Here is a 17,754-nt window from a genome sequence, read left to right on the forward strand (position 1 = left end):
AAAGAAAAAAATTGATACGCCATATGTTCAATCAGGGGATCAACTGGGTGGTATCTTTACCAAAGCATTGGGTAAGCATGAGTTCAATATGTTTTATAACAAGTTGAGGCTTCTTGACAAATATGCTTCAACTAGAGGTGGAATGTTAAAATATCAAGTAGGGGCATTTTGGTCATTTCACATGTGTTGCATTAATCTGTAGTTGGGTTAATCAGATTGGTTATTTGTTAGATGTCTATGTTTCAAGTTACATGTCATTCTGATATGTAATTAGGAAGTTTTGGTGGTTTAAATGAGTACGGGCAAGAATGTAATTTGCACTCAAGTGCTTAAGTTATCAATAAAAGGCAGAGGGGGTCGAAATTTTCTGACCTAACCTCATATTCTAACATACTCACTTCTATGAATTCCCTTTCTCTTTCTTCTTCTTCTACTTCTTCCTTCTTTTGCTCTTCTATTTTTATCCTTTTTTCAGATTTTTAGATTTTTTGGACATTGTCGACTGATATGAGCTATCATTTGATATTGCAGATGACCACTGTAAGAGATGATGAAAGTACACCTGGAATCTGGGTTCATTGCCAAAAACTTATCAAGAAATTCTAAGGCTTCTGATGTGCTCATGTTGAACGTCTGTAGAAGTAAAAAGAGAAATTCAATTTGTCCGCTGGTTGTTCCTAATCCGATAAAATTTTAAGAAAGCCAGCTTGTAATGATAGTGTTAGCAATTGCCATAAGAAATAAGCTACTGCTACCAAAACTGCATAGGAAGGTAGAACTCAGGTGTAAAAACTTCCATACAATCACGTACACTTTCTACCCAAGCCATTTCCACCATGTACGCAGATGCCTTGCCCTGAGGAACCAGGAACTTGATTCTCAGAGTGGAAAACAGTTCTTTCTCCCTTTCATTGTTCTGCAGGATGGAGGTGATTGTAGTAAAAATTGAGACAGATATACAAAGTGACCACCATCTTAGCTAAAAAAGAGCTAGTGCAAATCGCTTCTCTAAACAAAATCCAGATGGCGTGCATGAATTCTCACCTGTCCTGTTTCCAAGGCTTTTGTAAGAAGCATCAAGTCCCCATAAGAATGACAAGTTTGTGAAATATTAAGTGCACTTGCATTGGTATAACTAACCTGGGAAGTACCTCACAATGGTGAGCTAATAATTAAAAAATTCAATTCACAGAACTGAGTTACATTACTTCATTCCCACCAAATGTATAAAGAGTAATTTTCATCAGATTTAGAAGTACAAAGCTTATATATTTAAGAACTTGCATAAAAAATGAGCAATAAATTTAAGATTATGGACCATCTCGACACAAAATTTTCTGACGTTGGTAATCTTAGATTGGAAGGACAAATAGAGAGAAGAAGGAAGAAAGGGGAGAACAAGAGAAGAATAGAAGCATAGACAAATAGGAAAAGATAGTTTAATGTAAACCAATGTGGGAGAGATTTCAGGGTGACCTTAGATGCTCCATCGGCTATGTACTCCGACAATAGGGGTACATCATCCTCCAACCGAGGACGCGGCAGAAATATTAGAGGGGGCTGCACTAGAGGTGGTAGAACGGGTCCGACCATTCGCGCATTGAGCCTTACCTTTGCACCTACTGTGGTGGTCAGAGCCATCTTGCGGAAACTTGCTGGAAACTTCATGGCAAGCCTTATTGGGCCACGGCTAACCCAGCTTCCGTTAATGTTGATAAACGGGAAGAAAAGGCTCTCCCAATCCAGTACAATGACTTTCACTACTGACGACTATGTCACATTTCAAAAGATGTAGTCTCTTATGGAACCTTCCCTTCCACTGTTACCTACTGTTGCTACCACTATGCTTTCTTCCTCTTGGATCATCGACTCCGAGGCCTCCGCACATCTGTCAGGTAACAAACTGCTTCATTCTTTATCCCCATGTATTCCCCATAAATTTGTTACTATTGCTAATGGTACCCAAACCAAGGTACTTGGCAAGGGTTCCTCGTCTCTTACATCTTCTATCCCTCTTCAAGATGTTTTATTTGTCCCTCAATTTCCTTTAAACTTACTTTTGGTTAGTCAAATAACAAAAAAATTGAATTGCTCACTTTCTCACCCTCGTTTTGTACATTTCAGGTTCTAACTACGAAACGGGTGATTGGTGGCGGCCATGAAAAAGGGGTTTGTACTATTTCAATCTTCCTCCATTAGCTACCCTGTCATCCAATACATCCAAGGCACAACTTTGGCACAACCGTCTTAACCATCCGTCTACACCTTCCCTTCATCATTTACTTCCTTCATTAAAATCACTATCTACTTTCAATTGTGAGGTTTGTCAATTAAGTAAACACCATAGGAGTACATATTCTCCTCGCTTACAACTACAAGTGCTGCTCCTTTTGCTTTAGTACACTCTGATGTATGGGGACCTTTATGTGTCTCTAATATTTCTCAAGTTAAATACTTTGTTACATTGGTTGATGATTTTACCCGAGTCACTTGGTTATATCTCTTTAAAGAATGATATGAAATCTTTACTATTTTAAAACCTTTCATGCTATGGTGTTAACTCAATTTGGAAAACCCTTTCATGCTAAGGAATACTTATCTAGTGGGTTCCAATCATTTTGTGAGGGTAATGGGCTTATCCATCAAACATCGTGTGCCTATACCCCTCAACAGAATGGTGTTGCTGAAAGAAAGAACCGTCATTTTCTTGAAGTTGCTCGGGGCCTCCTCTACTCCATGAAGATACCTTACTTTTATTGGCCTCATGCTAAACTTACGGCCTATTTTCTTATCAATAGGTTTACCTTCATCTATTCTTAGCCATAAAACTTCTTACTGTGTTTTATTTCATGGTGAAGATCCTTTTTTCTCTTCCTCTTAAAGTTTTTGGATGTACATGTTTTGTCCATGTCACATCTCCACAAAAGAGTAAACTTGATCCACATTCTATGAGGTGTATTTTTTTGGAGTACACACCTAGAAAAGGTATGTCTGTTATAATCCTTCCCTTAAGAAGATACTTGTATCTCGGGATGTGATCTTCTTTGAGGACACCTCCTACTCCTCGAATGATGCTCCTCCGAGGTTGACATTTCCTCCTACCACTCCTTGTCTACTTGTGCCCTTCAATGTTGATATTACTCAACCCCCTGAAGCACCGACCGCCACCTCACCTGTTGAGTGTTTGGATCCACTTGAGGTAAGTCCTTCCCCTCCCATGTTTGGGCCAGAATTTGATACTCGGCCTATTGTTTTAAGAAAGGAACATTGTTCCTGTACTACTTCTCACCCTACCTCCAACTTTATGTCTCACCATTGTTTGTCTTCCGATTGCTCTCAGTTCCTTGCATCTCTTTCTTCTACTTCAATTACTCAGTCCTATCATGAGGCCCTGGAGCATTCAGGATGGAAGGCAACTATGGATGAGAAAGGGCACGCCTTATATGAGAATCAAACCTGGTACTTAGCATCGCTCCCAAAAGGAAAAAACCGGTCGGTTGTAAATGGGTTTTTTCAATTAAACATAACCCGGATGGGTCCATTGCTCGTCTAAAAGCCCTACTCGTTGCTAAAGGATACACTCAGTGTTATGGGGTGGATTATGAGGAAACCTTCTCTCCTGTTGCCAAGTTAAATTCTGTATCCTCTTATCGCTTCCTGCTAACTCATCACGGCCCGTATATCAACTCGATGTAAAGAATGCCTTCTTAAATAGTGATATACACAAGGAAATTTAAATGGTTCAACCACCTGGTTATGTGGTTGAGGGGGAGTCGGTATGCCGGCTACAAAAATCCTTATATGGGCTTAAATAGTCCCCTCGGGGTTGGTTTGATAAATTAGCCAAGCGCTACTACAGTTTGGTTTTTATCTATGCTCGGTAGATCATTTGGTACATTTTAAAGATACCGTCAAAGGAAAACTATTATTAGTTGTATATGTTGATGACATAATCTTAACCGGCGATGATGCACATAGCATACAACAAGTGAAAAACATAATATGTCAGGAATTCATAACCAAATATCTGGGACTGCTTAATTATTTTTTGGGCATAGAAGTTTTTTAATCCAAACATGGGATAATATTGTCTCAATGGAAAGAGTGTCTTGGATCTCCTTCAAGAAGAACTTTAGAATTCAGGTGTTTAACAGTTTCATCTTGTATCCATAGGTGTGTCGACTGGTCTACAACCCTTCATTCTTGTTTCTTCAAGGAGATCCAAGACATATTTCCTTTGAGACAATATTATCTCATGTTTGGATTGAAGAACTTTTATACCCAAAAAATATTTTAGCATACCAAGATCTTTAGTCTTGAATTCCTGACATATCTTCTTTTCACCTCTTGTATGCTAAGAGCATCATCACCAGTTAAGATAATATCATCCACATATACAGCCAATAATATTTTCCCTTTGACAGTATCTTTACAATATACGGAATGATCAACCGAGCACCGATGAAAACCAAACCGTAAAAGTGTTTGACTAAATTTATCAAACCAAACCCGAGGGGACTGCTTAAGCCCATATAAAGATTTTTTTACCGGCATACTGACTCCCCCTCGACCACATAACCAGGTGGTTGAACCATATAAATTTTCTCACTTATATCACCATTTAAAAAAGCATTTTTAACATCCAATTGATAGACGGGCCATGATGAGTTAGCAGTAATAGATAAGATTATGCGTACCGAATTCAATTTTGCAACAGGAGATAAGGTCTCCTCATAATCTATCCTATAGCACTACGTATAGCCCTTAGCAATGAGTCGAGCTTTAAGACAAGCAACCGATCCATCCGGATTATGTTTTACCAAAAAAACCCATCTACAACCAACCAGAATTTTACCTTTTGGGAATGATGTTAAGGATCAGGTTTGATTTTCGTATAAGGCGTGCATTTCTTCATCCATAGCCGCCTTCCATCCTAGATGCCTCAGAGCCTCCTGATACGACTGTGGAATGGAAGTAGAAGAAAGAGACGCGAGGAACTAAAAACACTCGGAAGACAAGTGATGGTGAGACAAAAATTTGAGATAGGATGTGAAGTAGAACAAGAACGATGTTCCTTTCTTAAAGCAATAGGCCAAGTATCAAATTCAGGCCCATACATAGGAGGAGAAGGACTTACCTCTAGTGGATCCGACAACTCCATAGGTGAAGGTACGACTGGTGCATCAGGGGTTGGGTTAACTTCAAGATTGAAAGGCACAAGCGGACAAGGAGTGGTAGAAAGACAAGTTCATCCTGGAGGAGTATCATGGGAGGAGTAGAAGGAGGTGTCCTTAAAGAAAGTCACATCCCTAGAGATAAGCATCCTCCGAAGGGTAGAATTGTAACAGACATAACCTTTCTGGGTGCGAGAGTACCCCAAAAAAATGCACCTCATAGACCGAGGATCAAGTTTATTTTTATGTGGGGATGTAACATGAACAAAACACGTACGTCCAAACACTTTCAAAGGAAGAGAAAACGGATCGTCACCATTAAATAACACAGAGTAAGGAGTTTTATGATGAAGAACTGATAAAAGTAACCTATGTAAGTATAGCATGAGGTCAATAGAAATAGGGTACCTTCATGGAGTAGAGGAGGCCCCGAGCAACTTCAAGAAGATGACGATTCTTCCTTTCAGCAACACCATTTTGTTGAGGATTATAGGCACATGATGTTTGATGAATAAGCCCATGACTCTCACCAAATGATTTGAATTCATTAGACATGTATTCCTTAACATTATCAGATCTAAGGATTTGCATTTTCTTCCCAAATTGTGTCAAGACCATAGCATGAAAATTTTTAAACAAATGAAGAATTTCTGAACGCTCTTTAAATAAATATAACCAAGTCACTCGGGTAAAATCATCAACAAAAATGACAAAATATTTAACTTGGGAAATATTTGAGACACTTAAAGGTCCCCATACATCAGAATGTATTAGCTCAAAAGGAGCAGTACTTGTAGTTGTAAGACGAGGAGAATATGTACTCCTAATATGTTTACTTAATTGACAAACCTTACAACTGAAATTAGAAAGTTCTTTTAAGGACGAAAGCAAAGAACGAAGTGAAGGGGTAGACGGATGACTGAGTCAGTTGTGCCAAAGTTGGGCCTCGGATGTAGTGGATGATAATGCAGCTAATGGTGAAAGAGTGTAGTACAAACCCCCTTTTTTATGGCCGCCACCAATCACCTGCTTCGTAGTGAGATCCTGAAATACACAAGAAGACGATGAGAAGGTGATAGAGCAATTTAATTGTTTGGTTAATTAACTAACTGAGAGAAAATTTAAGGAAACTGAGGGACAAACAAAACATTTTGAAGGGAAATAGATGAGGTAAGAGAGGAGGAACCTTTGCCAAGGACCTTGGTTTGGGTACCATTAGCAATAGTAACAAATTTCTGAGGATAACAATGAGATAAGGACTGCAACAGTGTTTGTTACCTGATAGATGTTCGAAGGCCCCGGAGTCACCATTAAATGAAGCACCTGAAGCAATACTAGTAGCAGCAGTAGATGATGAGGGAATAGAGGATTCCATGAAGGACTTCATTTTTTGAAATGCAACATAGTCTTCAACAGAAAGAATCACGTTTCCCAAGGATGATTCAGCCTTATCTTCATGTTTCTCAACGCTAACAGAGACTGGTTAGCCGTGGCCTAATCAGGCTTGCCATGAAGTTTCCAGCATGTTGCCACAAGGTGGTTCTGACCACCACAATAAGTGCAAAGTCAATGTTCAGTATGGGAATTATTCGGACCCGTTCGACCACCTCTATTTCCAGCCCCTCTCATAGTTCGACCCCCTCTCATATTTCTGCCCCATCCTCGGTATGATGAAGATGTACCCCGATTGCGGGAAAACATCGCCAATGGGGCATCAATAGGAGAAGGAGGGGATGGATCATGTATCCGAAGTAATGTAGCACTAATGTCATCGAAGGATGGAAGAGCGGAAGAACTTAGAAGCTGAGTTTTTGCAACCTCAAGGTAAGGTTTAATATTCGATAAGCAAATGGTTGCTACCAAAGCTTCTCGTTGTCGTTCTTGAATGGCAATATCAGTGGAGTATGTCTGAGCTATTTTCCATTCTTAGAGAAGGCCTCGAAACCTGGCCAAAAATTCGTGAATATTATCTCCATGTTTCGTATGCAGCATATTTTGTAAGACATCATATACTTTTTGTAATGAGGCAGTACTTGAGTAAAGCTTAGCACAAGTGTCCCATATGTCCTTGGCGGTTTCCAAGTGGACCACGTTGTTGGCCACATGCTCTTCCATGCTATTGATGAGCCAACTTATCACCATGCTATCATTTTTAACCCACTTGTGGTAGGTCTCATCTTCTTCAACAATCGGAGGAGGAAATTTAATAACGTGGCTTAAGAAGTCACGAGTAATAAGAACCCTCCGGACTGATTGTGACCAGCTCATGTAATTGGAGAGACCTCTTAGTGGAATCGTAGTAATATGGAATATATCACTCTTATTACTGTTGTGTCCACTCCATGATGAGACAAGTCAAATGTGGAGGTCAAGGGAAGGGGCCTTCTTCAAATAACAATTACTCAATGTAATTTGAAGAACCCGTGGACCAAATCAGTCACCAAAAAGGAGAACAAGAACCAATTTCTTTCACGAGAGCAAATACCAAATTATCAACAAATTTATGTCTTTAGCAAGTGAGAATAAAATCCAGCCATCACTCAACTCCTCTTGTATTCTTAAAAACAAAGAGAAGAAGGTAGATGCAACCGATTAGGCCTTAATCCAAACTCCAACACAAACTAAGAGATAGAAAAAAATATTTAGAGAAGATTTAAAGGTAAATCAAGATACTTGGAAGAAATTTATCTTCAGCTCATGGGATACTTCAACGTAAAAAAAAATCAATTGTTGAAGTTCAAAAGAAACTACAAAGGGTAAATGACTGCTGGAATTTCACCAAACATATAATGGGCATCCAACAACATAACACAAACCCATGAGCAACATTAAGTAGGAGAAGTTACTGCAACATGTGCTGGAATTTTACCTCAAATGAGATTGATCCAAGTTACATAAAGGTAATTGAATCTCACTCATCAATCTTAATAAGACGCAAACAACAAATGATCTTTATCACGCTTGTAATTGATTTACAAGAAGATCAAGATTATAACATCAATTTAGTCAAAAAAATAAATCTTCACAACATATAAAGATTTATCTTGATTTGATGTGATTCAAAGTTCAAGAAGTAGAAAAACAATAAAGAGGAATATGTAAATAAGGAAAGGAAACAAAATGTAAATAAGAAGAGAATGAACTTATCTCTTCATTACTGAACTCCTTCTTTTACAACTTCTTGAACAGATTCATAATAACTTCATCAAGAGGGATCATAAACTCCTTGCTCTGATACCATGTAGAGTTTAGGATCTCATGAAAGGAACTTTAGATCAACAAGGAAGAAGAAGAAGAAGAAGAAGAAGAAGAAGAGAGAAGGAAAGGAGAAGAAGAAGGACGTGGAAGGAGAGAGTTTGGATTAAGGGAGAAGAGGTTTGCGTCAAAGTGAAAATGAGGGTTGGACAAATTTGTGGAAAGAGAGGATAGTGCTTCAATGCTCTACCTCTTAGCCAATGCCTTTATTTATAGTCTTTACAATGCCCTTAGGGCTACAACTTGATAAAATAAAAGACAAAAAAAACACATATTTACACCTCTATGCCATCTTTAAGTGAAGTATCATATTTCACATATGTGCAACTCCTTTGACATGTGAGTTTCTTGCCTTGAGCTTGTGGGCTTGAGCCCATCTTCCAACTCATCTCAAGAGCAAGTAGCAGTTATCCTGACTAAACCAGCTACATCTAAAATCCTATCCTTTATATGGGGCAAACTGGGTATCTATGATGTTTTTTCTCCTCCAGCTTGAGGGGGAGTGTTGGAAGATGGGCTCAAGCCCACAAGTTCAAGGCTAGTAAGCCCACATGTCTAAGTGGTGGCATATGGGTAATATAGGATGTTTTTCATAAAGATGGCATAAAGGTGTAAATACTTGTTCTTTTTATGTCTCTTCTTTTATAAAGTTGTAGCATTGAGGGCATTGTAAAGCTATAAATAAAGGCATTGGCTAAGAGGTAGAGCATTGAAGCTCTCTCCTCCTTTCTCCAAAATTCGCCCAACCTCCCTGCTTCACTTGGTCGACGCACCTCTCCTTCCCCTTAATTCAAACTCTCTCCTTCGTTGGTTTTATCTCTTCTCCATCTCTTCTTCTTCCTCTTCTTCTTCTTAGTTAATCTAAGTCCTCTAAATGGGAGCCTAAATTCTACAAACCCGTTAGTGGTGCATCCTCCGCCGGGTTCAAGTGAATGAAGCAGATCATTCACTTGAACGGGCCATAGAGTTAAGTGGGTGAATCAAGATTCCCATTGAAATCCTGATTCATCCACTTGAACTCGTCAGGCCCAAGGGAAATTTCCTCTTCTCGTCATTCAATCTGCTCTCACTCTCTCGTTGCTCACCGGTCGCTGCTCTCACCCTCTCGCTCTCTGCTCTCCCTTCTCCCTCTCATACACGCTCTCCCTTTTCATCACTAGCAGTTCCAGCGGAATTGGGCTTGCCCTTGCCCATCGCGCCGCCTTCGAAGGAGCCTGTGTCTCCATTCTTGCTCGAAGCTTTGGGAAGCTTGAAGAGGCTCGCAAGTCCATCCGCCTATCCACTGGGGTTGATGTCTCCATTTACAATGCTGACATTCGGGATTTTGAGGCTTTTTCTAGAGTCATCGATGAAGCCGACCCCATCGATGTCTTGATTTGAAATCAAGGTGTTTATGCAGCGCAAGAGTTGGATTCTCAGGAAATGAAGGAGGTCGGTTTCATTATTGATGTCAATTTGGTGGGCACATTTCACTTGATCAAGGCAGCCTTGCCAAAAATGAAGAGAAGAACGGATCGCCGACCTGCCTCCATTGCCCTCATGTCATCACAGGCCGGTCAGGTATGCTGCTTTCATTTCGTGTTCCTTCAAGGACTCTTTTTGTTGGATCAAAATCACTTATGAGTTGTCTATGACACAAAAAAACGGACTTTACTTCTTTCTCGCTCCCAATAAAGAAAAAGGAACTGGAAGTTGATATTCTGGTTCAGATGGGAGCTACTAATCTTCTCTGGCTATGGCCAGTAGCAGTGGAAACATTGGACACAGTTTTGGGTACTTATTTCTCATTTACTAGGGCCACTATCACAGTGCAACGATATTACCTGGTTGATCCCCGATACTTGATAATAGCATTTTCTATCCACTACAGATATTAGCATTTTCTTGGAACCTGAGCTTGATATTCAATGCTTATATTACCTGGTTGATCCCTGATACTCACTTGCAGAGAACAAGAGCATACCAGGACTCACCAAATTAATAGCGTCCTCATCTGGTGCTCTGAAGGCTGAAGAAGTTGATGAAAGAAACTCTAAATGGCATTAAAAGTGGAGCATTTACTGTCAATTTAGGCATGCCTCCACCTTCAGCTGGTGGTGCAGGGATGATACAAGTGAGAACATCTTTTTTAGGTCTTGGATTATATTTTGATTGTTTTTTCTTTAAATTGGTAAAGATTCTATTGAGTTCAGTTATTTTTGGTCAATCTCAGATTCATCTAACAGAATAAGTTTTTTTAATACAATCTTTTCACGGATAAAACTGATAATTGATGGTAACATCAAGTTATCCGCTTCATACTTTCTCATTTAGTGCTGCTTTTTTTTCAAACTCTGTCTATACTGTGTTATGATCATTTTTAAGCTATGATCCCTTTATTTTGTTGAACTACAGGTGGAATCAAATCAATGACCATGGGACCAGTCATTTGTGTATTTTCGAACCGGAATACTGTTTCCATGACCTTTACTGTAAATTCATACTTCAGAGCACAATTTTTATCACCCAGAACTGGAATTTTGCTGAACAATGAAGTGGATGATTTCTCCATCCTTGAAACAACTCATCTGGGATATAAGAATAGTACAGAATTGCAATATCAAATGACGCTTTCACAATCTATTGGCTAAATGTAATATGGAGTGCAAATGAGGAAATAAATTTTAAGCCTCAATGGCACCAAGTGAGTAATAGATCCCTTTAAGAAAGCCAAAGTAATCTGAATTAGCAAAAGATTCCAGACAAAAAGAGTTTAGTAGTAGGAAATGTTACAAAGATACAGGTTGAATGATGGTTTTGCTCCCATCTACAGCCTACATGAGAAGATTCCAATTGATTGGCAATGCATTTTTTCATTTTCAACTGTCTATAGCATTTCGCAACCATATCTTCCCTCTTGTTCTGAACCTTAAGAGAGAGAGAAATGTTCTTAATATTGTTCTTTGAAATATAATCCTCATTTCTTCTTCTTCTTCTTTTCTTGGGAAAAGTTGATTTATTTTTCTTTTCTCTCCATTTCCCTACTAAATGCAGCCTTTATGTATAAATAATAGCAAGGCAGGTCCTATATAACCAAACTTCTGGTGTAACAAACAGTTATTACTGGTTATGAATAAGGCTTCGAGTCTTATCTCCAGAACAAGTTTCAATCCTTTTTCAGGAACTAGTTAAGGGCTCAAAGATACTGAGCGTAATGCAAATTTTGGTTGAAATTCAAAGACATACAGCCAGCAAGTTTGTTTTGGTTAATTATTTGTTTACGTATATGTTCTATTTAAGTATATTATAAAAAAATTATTCTCTTGTTTTGGTTATATTTTTCATTTTAGGCACTAACACTAGAAAATTGTTTTCTAGTGCACTTGAACTCATCCACACTAACACCAACTTTCACTTGAACTTGGATTAGTTCATTCACACCCCTCCCCTCACCCCACCCTCCTCCCCCCCATGCCGCGAAAAAGAAAAAAAAAACAGAAGCTTTGTGAATTGAGTTTGGCCTCCGCTCATTCTATTGGAGTTCAGTTTACTAAGCACTCAGATTTAGAAACTCAAAAGCAGATGAACGAAACGAAAATCACATGCGCCATTTTTAATTCATGAATTAACCTCTAACATAAGCCTTAGAAAGTACCAAACTCACCCGAAGGAAAAAGAGGATTCATCTAGCACACATACGCGTGATCCACATGATTCGACAACGCCATTTATGCATAGGGTTCTGTTTATCCTTCCACCCTTCCAAAGCGAATTTTGTCGCAAGGTAACTCGCCAGAAGCGATAGATCAAATACAACTAAGCGCAGAAGCGCGATAGGAATACAGACAACGATCTCGAGCCACTCCTACAAACCCTCCAATATCCGGAGTATTGTTCCGGAAGGGATCGACTGGAGAAGGCGGCGCTAGCGAGATAAAACTCGCACCGAGAAAAGAGAATGGGTTGAGGGACTCCACCACGGGTCCGAGGGCGCCGTTGCCTTGGTCGTTGATGTTTACGATCACCTCTGCCTCCGACGAGACCTTGAGACGTGAACTATGGAGAAGAGGAGCCCTGAGATCGTCAGGCCTCGCGCCATCCGTAACTCCGGCTCGAAATCGTAGCTGGAGAAAGAAGCGGGTGAAGAGGGAAAACGTCGCAAGTCGCACGCCGGGCACGGGAGGGGTCTAGAGAGAGAGAAAGCGGACCGCGAATACTTTATCTACGGTGAAGGTGGGGCAGTAGACGAATATTTTAGAAGAAGATCGGAGGAGTAGTGGCCTGGAGTGGTCGGACTTGGGAGAGACAAGATTCTCTAATAAAGTGAGAGCATCTGAATGAGGATTAATTATTTCCCACGCACGAACTCTTCTCTCCCGCTTTCCTCCACAACAACGGTATGTTTATTTCCCTCTCCGTTTTTCTTCCTTTTCTTTTCCGAATAAACCCTTTTCTCTTATTTCTTCTCTCCCTCCTCTCCTTTTTCTTTTTTTTCTTTTAATGGATTCTCAGTTTTTTTCTCTGGACATAGAAAAATCGTCTTTTCTCCTACAGTTCTGACGAGCCAAAAAAATCAAATAAAACCCTTTTCTTGTCTCCGTTTCTTCTTGTCTTTCTTCTATTTTTTCTTTTTTTTTTTCTTCTCAAGAAGTTTTTCGTTTTTGTAAAGGGACTACAAATTGTCATGGTTTCATCGCGCTTATATCAATCTTCGCATTTCTTTTTCTCTCTAATGTTTTAATTTTTTTGTTTTAGCTTTTTAATTTATAGACAATATGTTGTTGATGGGCATTCCTTTTTATAATATGAGGATTTTAACCATTGCAAACTACAAATGCATAGATTCCTTAAGGAAAATTCAAACTTTAGAATAAAAAAATTTAGAAATTAAAAACTTGAGAATTTGAACTTCGAAAAGGGGGTTGGAAAGTGAAAGTGAATAAACTAGTGAAAGTGAAAATGAATAAACTAGTGAAAGTGAACAGAAAATGAATAAACTAGTAAAAGTGAATATGAAAAGCGAATTACTTTTTCTTGTTAGTGTACTCTATGGAAAGTGCAATGGAAAGTTTTTTTTGTGTTAGTGTGCATAATAGAAAATATAGTGGAAACAAGATAATGAGTTTACTCATTAAATACTGATAGATTTAAATTTAGAAGATAGTTGTATTTAACTTTTTAATTAACAAAATAAGCTAAATAATTTTAATTTTTAAAATAAATATTAATTTAAATAAATATAAAAAATAATATTCCTAAACAAACATGGTTACTTTTATAATGTATAGATACTTAACTAAATATGGTATTGTAAGCAAATTCTAACTTTTATATTATCTTAATTATCTTTCTTAAATTAGTAATTTAATATAATATTAAAGGATTAATATAATAAATAATTAAATAGGGTATTTTATTAATAATTTAAGATAGATTTTAGTTTAGTCTAAATTAATATAATAATTATAAGTTAAAATAAAATTATTAATTTAATTAATATAAAATATAGAATAAAAATAAAAATCCTCCACCACAAACCCAATCAATAACAACGAATGAATAAATACACATCATCAACGTCAAAATAATAAAAATAAAAACCTCGTTTGAAGAGCAAAGCAGCCAAATAGAGTAGAAGGGACAAGCAAATGAACACACCAAGCACAGGCAATGCGAACCTAGATTCAACATCCGGCGAGGGGTAGGCGTACCTACGCAGAGACTGCGGCCGTGAACATGCCACCATGACGACGAAGAGAGCAGCAACAATGTTACTTACTGTTACAATGTGGGACCCACCATGGTGCACGAGTTAGTGGGACCAACCATGAGGACGTGGGCCAAGAAGAGTTCTCACCCAAGCTAGCATGAGTTAAGAAGATAAGAAGCATGTTACAATGTGTGTCCCACCATGAGGACGTGGGACACCAAGAAGAGTCCTCACCCACAAGCACGAATCAAGGAATTAAGAAGCACAAGTTGTAGAAGACTTGAAGATCAAGTGAGACCCACAAATATCTCAAGAGTTGTCAACCTTATCAAGATGAGCTGGAAGATCATGAGAGACCCACAAGGATAAAGCTACAAGCTGGCCTTCTCCCTTATATTCACGTGAATGAAGCAAGAGTCCTAGTTCAACTCATATTAGGCTTCTAGTAGATTGGTTTGAATAGACTTATCTTAGAGAGTTAGAGTTGGAATGTAATTAGGATTGAAAGGATAATTGTATAAAGACTCTACCTCCTCCTCTACTTTAAATAGAGGTGTTGTAATTCGGAATAAAACAAGTTACACATCTCAATCTCGAGTTACTCTCTCTCTCTCTCCCCCTTTGCTTGGTGCAGCCTCTCTTTGCTCTTTTATTTTTTCTTACTCTACCTGAGAGCTCTTCTTCCCTTTTCTTCTTTTTCTTTCTTCTTTTTCTTTCTTCTTTCTCTTGCTCGAAATTATGGAAAAGGGATCCTAAATTCGACATGGTATCAGAGCATTATATTTAGGATCCCTCGTCAAATGAATGCTCTAGAGAAGTGATGATCAACACCACTCAAAGAAGGCTCTTTTATAAAGGAAGAACACTATTATGCACACAATAAAATTATTATTTTAGTTAGTTTTCTTTACTTTACTTTATTTATTTCAGTTTTAGGTCCCTAGGGTATTTTTGTAATATTTTATTTATAGGGGTATTTTTGTAATAATTTAGTGTAAACACTAAAAGGGACCCTATTTAAGGGGTAAGAGTAATGAGAAGGGAAGCATTGAAGTATTGAGAATTAGGTCAATTCTAGAGTAAACAGGCTTGGAGTTCTCCTCAACGAGCTTTAGGGTTTTCAAGCTTCCTTTTGGCTTGATCTTCGTCGTCCTCCTCTTCCTTCCTACAAATCCTTGTGTCAGATCTGGGACTGTAACAACTGGTATCAGAATAGGAACACAATGGGGGATGTATCCAAAATTGGGAGAAGGTACGAGCTCGCATGGAGAAGGTAGAAGCTCACATGGACAAAATATGCAATCACATGGACAAAATATGTAAAGAAGTAGGAGAAGCTCGAGCATTGTATGGAATTTTCATGGAATGTTGGATAAGGGAGCCAAGCGTTGCCGTAAAAAAAGTCACAAGACTTGAAATCTCCGACCACATATGCACACAAGAGGTAGCAGAAGCTATCTCGAACGGGGCAACAGACCAAGGGTCTGAAAAATCAAATTTTTTGTCCCGTTTATCGGCCGAAGCATCTGCGGAAGGTTTGGGGGCGACCTCAAATCCAACACCGGAAACCATGGAAATCGCTGAGAAGGACACAAATCCAATTTTGGATTCAGACCTTCTGCAATCAGACGACGACGATTTTAGGAAATCGGAGGGGATTTCCCAAACCCCTTATCATGGGAAACTAGAATTCCACAGGTGACGCCAATAAAATTGCCCAGTGGACAAGCCCCTAAGGGATGGTGTTCACCGTCGGAGAACGCTCAACGGGCACCCAACCGCAACCCCTTTCGCCGGGGTCGGTTGCTTTTGCAGCCGGCATGGCACTGAGCAAACCGGAGAAAAGGGCGATGGGGAAAATGGGCGCCATACCGTATCTCGAACTATGAAAAGGCAACTCCTCCAGTGGGGACACCTCGACGTCCTCCTGTTCACCACTGGAGGAAGAAGAGGCACCATCGACGTTGTCGGAACCAACCCCGGTGGGATGTGACTTCTAGCCACCACCTCCCACTCGCAATCTACTTCTCGGCAGACCATAGTAAACTCAAATTTCAATTGGGTGGGGGGGGGGGGGGGGGGGGGGGGGGGGGGGGTAAGCGTCTAGACAATTTTTTTTTGAAGAACTTTGTTGTTCTGTTGATTCGCACAATAACTGTGTGTATGTTAATTTGCCTGCTGGAATGTGTTGGAGAGCTTTGAATGAGATTGATCTTAGGATCAAAGAAGTTTTCACTATTCTGTTAGTGGATACATTTCATTTCAGTGGGAGTGCAACATCTTTTCCGTTGCTGAAAATTTTTGTGAGGGGCTATATTTTGCTGTTGAAGAGCACAGTCACTGTGTGTGGGGTCATTATGCAATTGACACGGCGAGGCTATTTAATTTTTGTCTTAACGAGTTCACCCACAGTGTGAATGTCCTGTATATATTTGTGCTTCATGGCATGCTCCTGCATGATACGCACGTTCCTTTTGAGAAAACATCAGCAACTGCTCTAACTGTTGAAGGGCTAAATTTTTTGGGTCTCGTCATGCGAGACGGAGTTGGGAAATTCCAATTGTTTGGATGTGTTAATTTTGAGAATGCAGAAGTATGCAATAGTGCTGTCTACAATGGTAATATTGCATGCTTGTTAAATGATTATGCAATTCGAGCTCCACCTACTGTTGGGTATGCGGAGAAAGACTAATCAGTGCTACATGTTTTTGCTATTAGAAGTGTCTCAGTTGAGACTGCAGAAATGAGGTGCAGCTCAACCATCTATCTTAGGAATTTCAGTGGACTTCAAGCAGCCACAAGTGTGAACTGTGAATCAGAGATGTCCTTCTTGGGAAAGGAGAGCAGTGCTGCACTTCAACATTCCATTGTTCTTATATTTCAACCTGGTGAGGCACAAGGAACAAGTGCTTGGAACATGCTCCCAGAAGAGGTGTTGGAAAATGTAGAGGCTATGTTGGGCATTCAGTTGGGGTTTCACTATCCCACAAGAGTAGTGGCTTTAAAAGCTGGAAACTTCTTGGCTGGTTGTGGACACTTCAAAGCAAAGATTAGTGGAAAAGGAGGCCATGCAGCTATTCCACAATCTTCAATTGACCTTGTTTTGGTAGCATCATCTTCAGTAATCAACTTACAACAACTTGTCTCAAGGGAGGCAGATCCTCTAGATTCACAGATGGTTTCAGTGTCCCACATCAATGGAGGTAGTGCTTACACTTTCATTCCTGATTTAGTAATAGTTGGTGGCACTTTCAGGGCATTTCATACAGAGCAGCCAAGTGGCATGTTGGGGGAGATTATGAAGCTTTTACCTCAACATCCAACCATAGTGCGCTTGAGGGTTACTTACGAGGGTAATACTGTCGTGCATCTTGTGTCGGAATTGTGTGCAGGAGGTGAATTGTTTGCTCGTATCATTGCTATGGGACATTTTATAGCAAGTACTGCTACTGGGCTTACCAGAACATGTGTGGAAGTAGTGCAAATGTGTCATAAGCATGGGGTCATGCACCGAGATCTCAAGCCTGAGAACTTCTACTGTTGGGCACCTGTATCTACTACTAAGGATGCATTTGTGTTTATGGTTCTGCTATTAGTGCAGTAACTACTGCTGGGTTTGCTACTATTCCAATCAGC

At 39.4% G+C, this 17,754-nt stretch overlaps 1 pseudogene; it reads left to right on the forward strand.

Moving 5' to 3' along the window:
* Positions 1-421: 421 nt before the first annotated feature.
* Positions 422-16,810, forward strand: LOC137935321 (3-dehydrosphinganine reductase TSC10A-like; annotated as a pseudogene).
* Positions 16,811-17,754: the final 944 nt, after the last annotated feature.

This window comes from Aristolochia californica, unplaced genomic scaffold (assembly GCF_029961685.1).
Source record: "Aristolochia californica isolate CCGP_79_NKW_82.1479 unplaced genomic scaffold, dmAriCali1.0.hap1 SCAF_6, whole genome shotgun sequence".
NCBI lineage: Eukaryota > Viridiplantae > Streptophyta > Magnoliopsida > Piperales > Aristolochiaceae > Aristolochia > Aristolochia californica.